Genomic DNA, 8,278 nt, shown 5'->3' with positions numbered 1-8,278 from the left:
TATTGCTAATACTACACATTTCGTCCCTTCCGTCCCTTACGTCCCTTCCGTCTTCAAGAGAGCGAGAGTTGCACCCCTTCTGAAAAAACCTACACTCGATCCCTCCGATGTCAACAACTACAGACCAGTATCCCTTCTTTCTTTTCTCTCCAAAACTCTTGAACGTGCCGTCCTTGGCCAGCTCTCCTGCTATCTCTCTCAGAATTACCTTCTTGATCCAAATCAGTCAGGTTTCAAGACTAGTCATTCAACTGAGACTGCTCTTCTCTGTGTCACGGAGGCGCTCCGCACTGCTAAAGCTAACTCTCTCTCCTCTGCTCTCATCCTTCTAGACCTATCGGCTGCCTTTGATACTGTGAACCATCAGATCCTCCTCTCCACCCTCTCCGAGCTGGGCATCTCCGGCGCGGCCCACGCTTGGATTGCGTCCTACCTGACAGGTCGCTCCTACCAGGTGGCGTGGCGAGAATCTGTCTCCGCACCACGTGCTCTCACCACTGGTGTCCCCCAGGGCTCTGTTCTAGGCCCTCTCCTATTCTCGCTATACACCAAGTCACTTGGCTCTGTCATATCCTCACATGGTCTCTCCTATCATTGCTATGCAGACGACACACAATTAATCTTCTCCTTTCCCCCCTCTGATAACCAGGTGGTGAATCGCATCTCTGCATGTCTGGCAGACATATCAGTGTGGATGACGGATCACCACCTCAAGCTGAACCTCGGCAAGACGGAGCTGCTCTTCCTCCCGGGGAAGGACTGCCCGTTCCATGATCTCGCCATCACGGTTGACAACTCCATTGTGTCCTCCTCCCAGAGTGCTAAGAACCTTGGCGTGATCCTGGACAACACCCTGTCGTTCTCAACTAACATCAAGGCGGTGACCCGTTCCTGTAGGTTCATGCTCTACAACATTCGCAGAGTACGACCCTGCCTCACGCAGGAAGCGGCGCAGGTCCTAATCCAGGCACTTGTCATCTCCCGTCTGGATTACTGCAACTCGCTGTTGGCTGGGCTCCCTGCCTGTGCCATTAAACCCCTACAACTCATCCAGAACGCCGCAGCCCGTCTGGTGTTCAACTTTCCCAAGTTCTCTCACGTCACCCCGCTCCTCCGCTCTCTCCACTGGCTTCCAGTTGAAGCTCGCATCCGTTACAAGACCATGGTGCTTGCCTACGGAGCTGTGAGGGGAACGGCACCTCCGTACCTTCAGGCTCTGATCAGGCCCTACACCCAAACAAGGGCACTGCGTTCATCCACCTCTGGCCTGCTCGCCTCCCTACCTCTGAGGAAGTACAGTTCCCGCTCAGCCCAGTCAAAACTGTTCGCTGCTCTGGCACCCCAATGGTGGAACAAACTCCCTCACGACGCCAGGTCAGCGGAGTCAATCACCACCTTCCGGAGACACCTGAAACCCCACCTCTTTAAGGAATACCTAGGATAGGATAAAGTAATCCTTCTAACCCCCCCCCCCCTTAAAAGAGTTAGATGCACTATTGTAAAGTGGTTGTTCCACTGGATATCATAAGGTGAATGCACCAATTTGTAAGTCGCTCTGGATAAGAGCGTCTGCTAAATGACTTAAATGTAATGTAAATGTAAATTTCAAACACCCCCCAATCCTCCCTTCTCTGATACATGTGTAAATATTGTACTATAAATTGTACAGTATAAATTGTGCCTTCCTGTATTATTTGCTGTTGTTGCTGTATGCCACTTGCCAGCAGCATACCACCCTGCATACCACTGTTGGCTTGCTTCTGAAGCTAAGCAGGGTCGGTCCTGGTCAGTCCCTGGATGGGAGACCAGATGCTGCTGGAAGTGGTGTTGGAGGGCCAGTAGGAGGCACTCTTTCCTCTGGTCTAAAAAATGCCCCAGGGCAGTGATTGGGGACACTGCCCTGTGTAGGGTGCCGTCTTTCGGATGGGACGTTAAACGGGTGTCCTGACTCTCTGAGGTCATTAAAGATCCCATGGCACTTATCGTAAGAGTCGGGGTGTTAACCCCGGTGTCCTGGCTAAATTCCCAATCTGGCCCTCAACCATCATGGTCACCTAATAATCCCCAGTTTATAATTGGCTCATTCATCCCCTGTAACTATTCCCCAGGTCGTTGCTGCAAATGAGAACGTGTTCTCAGTCAACTTACCTGGTAAAATAAATTAAAAAGAATTATACTTGTGCTAAAATGTCTATTATATTCTTATATTGTATTATTTCTTATTGTTGTTGCATTGTCGAGAAGGAACTTGCCAGTATTCATTTCGTTGGACAGTGTATATCATACATATGACTAATAAAACTTGAAACTGAAACCTGTTTTAGGCATACATTTTATTGTTTTATCATTGCATTATTGGTAGAACAGTGCACAGTAGTCTAATTTATCTACTCAAGGCACAGTAGGCTATCAGCTGCTGCAAATATATGCTGATCAAAATGTGCTGATCAAAATGTAATAATGAGATCAATATGGGTAATCATTGAAGGGAATGAAGAGTAACCACCCAAAAGTGGGATCCCTCAAAAACCTCTAGTGACATCACCAGAAAAGTTTACCCCGCCTTCCAGAGAATCATTACAGTTCTACTAGCAGCAGGATATTATGCTGGAAGGACGATCCCGGATTTATATATATTTTTTAAAAGTAAGAGTCCCCCTGCAAAGACATGCTACATTTTTGGAATATCAATGTTCTGTTTAGGCTATATTTAAAGAAATACACTTATATATGTTATTGGAATTACTCAAGAGTCTGGAAAACTTAAATTGGTCTCTTTTGCTGGGTATCTATACTAACAAAATATGTTGATTTCTTCAGAGGGACTGTGTTGTACGGCCTGCTTGTTATTACTGGTCCGTTTTGAGAAAAATTGTGTTTTTTTAGACACAACTGCAAACTTCCAGGAGTAGCCACAAACCAATCAGTGTTGATTTTGCCATCATGTTGAAAGAACTACAGATGTACAGTATATATACTGAACAAACACATAAACACAACATGCACTTCCAGTTCATGTAAGGAAATCAATCAATTGAAATAAATTCATTGGGATCTAATCTATGGATTTCACATGACTGGGAATACAGATATGCATCTGTTGGTTGCAGATACATTTTTTTTTAAAGTAGAGGAGTGGATCAGAAAACCAGTCAGTTTCTGCTGTGACCACAATTTGCCTCATGCATCGCGACATATCTCCTTTGCATGGAGTTGATCAGGCTGTTGAGTGTGGCCTGTGGAATGTTGTCCCACTCCCCTTCAATGGCTGTGCAGAGTTGCTGGATATTGGCAGGAACTGAAACACGCTGTCGTACACTTCGATCTAGAGCATCCCAAACATGCTCAATGGGTGACATGTCTGGTGAGAATGTAGGCCATGGAAGAACTGGGACATTTTCAGCTTCCACAAATTGTGTCAGCTTCTACAGATCCTTGCAACATTATCATGCTGAAACATGAGATGATGGCGACGGATGAATTGCGCGACAATGGGCCTCAGGATCTCGTCACGGTATCTTTGTGCATTAAAATTCCCATCGATAAAATGCAATTGTGTTCGTTGTCCGTAGCTTATGCCTGCCCATACCATAACCCCATCGCCATCATGGGGCACTCTGTTCACAACGTTGACATCAGCAAAACGCTCTCCCACACGACACCACACACACTGTCTGCCATTTACCCGGTACAGTTGAAACCAAAATTCATCCATGAAGAGCACATTTCTCCATCGTGCCAGTGGCCATCGAAGATGAGCATTTGCCCACTGAAGTCGGTTACGACACCGAACTGCGGTCAGGTTAAGACCCTGGTAAGGACGATGAGCATCCAGACGAGCTTCCCTGAGATGGTTTCTGACAGTTTGTGCAGAAATTACTCGGTTGTGCAAACCCATGCAACGTGTTGGTCCCATGTTTTATGAGCTGACATAACAAATCCCAGAAATGTTTCATATGCACAAAAAGCTTATTTATCTCAATTTTTTTACCAAATTTGTTTACATCTCTATTTGTGAGCATTTTTCCTTTGCCAAGATAATCCATCCACTTGACAGGTGTGGCATATCAAGATGCTGATTAAACAGCATGATCATTACACAGGTGCACCTTGTGCTGGGGACAGTAAAAGGCCACTTTAAAATGTGCAGTTTTGTCACACAACACAATGCCACAGATGTCTCAAGTTTTGAGGGAGCTTGCAACTGGCATGCTGACTGCGAGAAGGTTCACCAGAGCTGTTTCTGGAGAATTCAATGTTCATTTCTCTACCCTAAGCTGCCTCTAACATCGTTTTAGAGAATTTGGCAATATATGTATATGTTTCTAAACGTAAATCAAGTGCTATTTGCATGTGAAAATGTAATGGGATGCATTTGTTCCATTGTTAACATTTTTGTTGGTAGCCCAGTCTTCAAGGTTATTGACAAATTAAGGTGTGTGGCTTTAATCATTCTCATCACAAGCTCTAGAAACCCTGCTGGCTTGACAACTTTAACTCTAGTTTCAACCACATGGAATGCAGCCTGCTGTGAGAATACTGCTGATCTTCCTCTCTCTTGTTATTTAACCTTTGTTTCCTCATATCACTCAGAACATTAAAGTCTGTAGCCCTTTCCTGCAGTCAAATGACCAAATGACCAAACTCTAGTTGCCTCTTGGGTAGAATGTTATTCATATTTATCATAATTTCATAATAAATCAGCATTACTTAAAAGTGATCTTGTGATGTATATAAAGTGTAATATTGGGATGCAAACTCAAAACGGAAAACATTTAAACTCTATATCTGACATGGTACAGGTGTCTTCTTTTTTTAAGCCCATGTGTGTGAGGTGCATCATTTTGTTTCAAAGTAGATTTATTTAAGACTACCAAGAAACACTCTGTGTGACCCTGATTTAGCACACTGCAGTAAAGACTAAACAGAACATTGTTGGTCGCTGGGCTTGTGCTAAGACCTCAAAATGCTGATGCAGCACCCAGCACCGGTCCTAGAACTTATTTTCCTATACAGTATTTTGTAAATATTATGTAGTACAATTAGTACCCACTGTATGTAGTTTTAGTAAGTAAAAGGCAAGACAGATTTGACCACTTTCCCAACAACTTAGGCAGTAACATAGAGCATTAAAGTGCGGTAGATTCTACAGACCCTACTGACTACTCCCAAAGGCACTTTTACGTTGGCACAAATTTAAAAAAAATTCTCTATAAGCCAATATGTAATTCATATATAGTGATTTGCATTATGGCCAATGGAATGGGTGGAATAAAAGGCCAGCAACACTCCATTTTATTTAGTCCACCATTCAAAAGGCACTCGCACATCTGAGCTATCTTCTTTGCAGGTGCATGGTAACAGTTGAATAAAATGAGAAAAAAAAAGGAACCCACACATTGCTCTTGATATTATCACTCCTCACGGCCTTCGTCAGAGGTCTTATACATAAAGCGTATTAAGGAGCAGTGATGCTATCAAGAGCAGTGTGTGGGTTCCTTCGTTTTTCTCATTTAGTCCACTATGGAATAACACCATACAGTACCAGTCAAAAGTTTGGACACACCTACTCAATCAAGGGTTTTTCTTTTTTTAATAATTTTTTTTTTTAAACTATTTTCTACATTGTAGAATAATAGTGAAGACATGAAAGACTATGAAATAACACATATGGAATCATGTAGTAACCAAAAAAGTGTTAAACAAATCAAAATATATTTTATATTTGAAATTCTTCAAAGTAGCCACCCTTTGCCTTGATGACAGCTTTGCACACTCTTGACATTTTCTCAACCAGCTTCACCTGGAATGCTTTTCCAACTTTCTTGAAGGAGTTCCCATATTTGCTGAGCACTTGTTGGCTGTTTTTCCTTCACTCTGCAGTCCAACTCATCTCAAACCGTATCAATTGGGTTGAGGTCGGGTGATTGTGGAGGCCAGGTCATCTGATGCAGCACACCATCACTCTCCTTGGTCAAATAGCCCTTACACAATCTGGAGATGTGTTTTGGGCCATTGTCCTGTTGAAAACAAATGATAGTCTGTAACGGTCATCGTAGTCGTTCTCCTCCTCAGACGAGGAGGAGCATGGATCGGACCAACACGCAGCGAGGTATGAAGACATAATGAAATTTAATAACAAGACGAAACACGAATAACACTAAATACACTTGAATAAACTATAAAACAACAAACGACGTTAAACAGACCTGAACATGAGAACTACATAAAACGAAGAACGCACGAACAGGAAAAAACGAATGAACGAACGAGACAGTACCGTGTGGTGCAACAAAACACAGACACAGCGACAATCACCCACAAACAAACAGTGAGAACAGCCTACCTTAATATGGTTCTCAATCAGAGGAAACGTCAAACACCTGCCTCTAATTGAGAACCATATCAGGCAACACCTTTAACCCAACATAGAAACACAAAACATAGAATGCCCACCCCAACTCACGCCCTGACCAACTAAACACATACAAAAACAACAGAAAACAGGTCAGGAACGTGACATAGTCCCACTAAGCGCAAACCAGATGGGATGGCGTATTGCTGCAGACTGATGTATTAGCCATGCTGTTTAAGTGTGCCTTGAATTCAAAATAAATCACTGACAGTGTCACCTGCAAAGTACCCCCACACCATTACACCTCCTCCTCCATGCTTCACGGTAGGAAACACACATGCGGAGATCATCCGTTCACCTACTCTGCGTCTCACAAAGACACTGTGGTTGGAACCAAAAATCTCAAATTTGGACTCTTCAGACCAAAGGACAGAATTCCACCGGTCTGATGTCCATTGCTTGTGTTTCTTGGCCCAAGCAAGTTTCTTTTTATTATTAGTGTCCTTTAGTAGTGGTTTCTTGCAGCAATTCGACCATAAGGCTTGATTCGCGCAGTCTCCTCTGAACAGTTGATGTTGAGATGTGTCTGCTACTTGAATTCTGTGAAGCATTTATTTGGGCTGCAATCTGCAATGTAGTTACCTCTAATGATCTCATCCTATGCATCAGAGATAACTCTGGGTCTTCCTTTCCAGTGGTGGTTCTCATGAGAACCAGTTTCATCATAGAGCTTGATGGTTTTTGCGACTGCACTTGAGGAAACATTAAAAGTTATTGAAATTTTCCAGATTGACTGACCTTCATGTCTTAAAGTAATGATGGACTGCCGTTTCTTTTTGCTTATTTGAGCTGTTCTTGCCATAAAATCTTTATTCATTTAACTAGGCAAGGCAGTTAAGAACAAATTCTTATTTACAATGATGGCCTACCCCTGCCAAACCCTAACAACGGTAGGCCAATTGTGCACCACCCTACAGGCGGAACTTGAACCAGGGTCTGTAGCACTAGCACTGAGATGCAGTGCTTTAGACCACTGCGCCACTCGGGAGTACACATTGACTTGGTATTTCACCAAATAGGGCTATCTTCTGTATACCACCCTTACCTTGTCACAACACAACTGATTGGCTCAAACACATTAAGAAGGAAAGAAATTCCACAGATTAACTTTTAACAAGGCACACCTGTTAATGAATTCCAAAGTACCTCATGAAGCTGGTTGAGAGAATTCCAAAAGTGTGCAAAGCTGTCATCAAGGCTACTGGCTACTTTGAAGAATCTCAAATATAAAATATATTTTGATTTGTTTAACACTTTTTTCTATATGTGTTATTTCATAGTTTTGATGTCCTCACCCTATTAATCTACAATGTAGAAAACACATTAAGAAGGAAAGAAATTCCACAGATTAACTTTTAAGAAGGCACACCTGTTAATGAATTCCAAAGTACCTCATGAAGCTGGTTGAGAGAATTCCAAGAGTGTGCAAAGCTGTCATCAAGGCTACTGGCTACTTTGAAGAATCTCAAATATAAAATATATTTTGATTTGTTTAACACTTTTTTCTATATGTGTTATTTCATAGTTTTGATGTCCTCACCCTATTAATCTACAATGTAGAAAATAGTAAAAAAAAAAAAAACATTTAATGAATAGGTGTGTCCAAACTTTTGACTAGTACTGTATATAGATTCTACAGACCCTACTGAGTACTCACAACCCCACTTTTACATCAGTACAAAGAATAGTTTTTTTTCTACAGCCCAATATTGTGAATATACAGTAAAAGTCTGAACATTGTATTTTCTAATAGTGGTCTTAAAAAATGTTTTTAAAAACATATTTCTGATTTATTTAATGAATTCCTTCTTGCATTTGCTTATAAGCACCATAGCAATGGCCATTGATTACAATTTACAATAT

The sequence above is a fragment of the Salvelinus alpinus genome, chromosome 7 (assembly GCF_045679555.1).
Source record: "Salvelinus alpinus chromosome 7, SLU_Salpinus.1, whole genome shotgun sequence".
NCBI classification, from domain to species: domain Eukaryota; kingdom Metazoa; phylum Chordata; class Actinopteri; order Salmoniformes; family Salmonidae; genus Salvelinus; species Salvelinus alpinus.
Note: the sequence above shows the minus strand (reverse complement) of the source record.